Source organism: Lupinus angustifolius, chromosome LG04 (genome assembly GCF_001865875.1).
Source record: "Lupinus angustifolius cultivar Tanjil chromosome LG04, LupAngTanjil_v1.0, whole genome shotgun sequence".
Taxonomy (NCBI): Eukaryota; Viridiplantae; Streptophyta; class Magnoliopsida; order Fabales; family Fabaceae; genus Lupinus; species Lupinus angustifolius.
The window spans coordinates 18586222-18586827 of NC_032012.1; positions in this window are offsets into that span (position 1 = coordinate 18586222).

A 606-nucleotide genomic window follows, 5' to 3' on the forward strand; every position below is an offset into this window, starting at 1 on the left:
TTTCTGTTTGCTCTACTTCTTGTTGGATTTCTTCTATGTCCTGGTATGGTACTTCTTTAAGTGTACCTGGAATATCATCATAAATGACCTTTCTCTTCTCTTTTGGAGAAGATTCGTCAAAATGGACATGAGTAGACTCTTCTTCTTGCATGGTATATTTATTAAACACACCAAATGGCTTGCTATGTAATGAATATCCTAAAAATATGCCCTCATCAGCTTTCGAGTCAAATTTTCCTAAAATTCTTTTGCCATTATTCAAAATAAAACATTTGAAACCGAAAGCATGAAGATGAGAGGTTTTCGACCTTTAAAAATTTCATTAGGTGTTTTTGAAGAAGTAGGTCTAAGTAATATTCTATTTATTACATAACATGCTGTGGGAGCTACATCAGCCCAGAAATACTTTGTGACCTTGCTTTCATTTAACATAGTCCTTGCGAGATCCTCTAGAACTCTATTTTTCCTTTCAACAACTCCATTTTGTTGAGGGGTACGTGGTGCTGAGAAATGATGCATAATACGATGTTTATCACAAAACTTATTTTCAAATTCTCCGCCATGGTCGGATCGAATGTAAATAATCTTTAGGTTAGACTGGTTTTG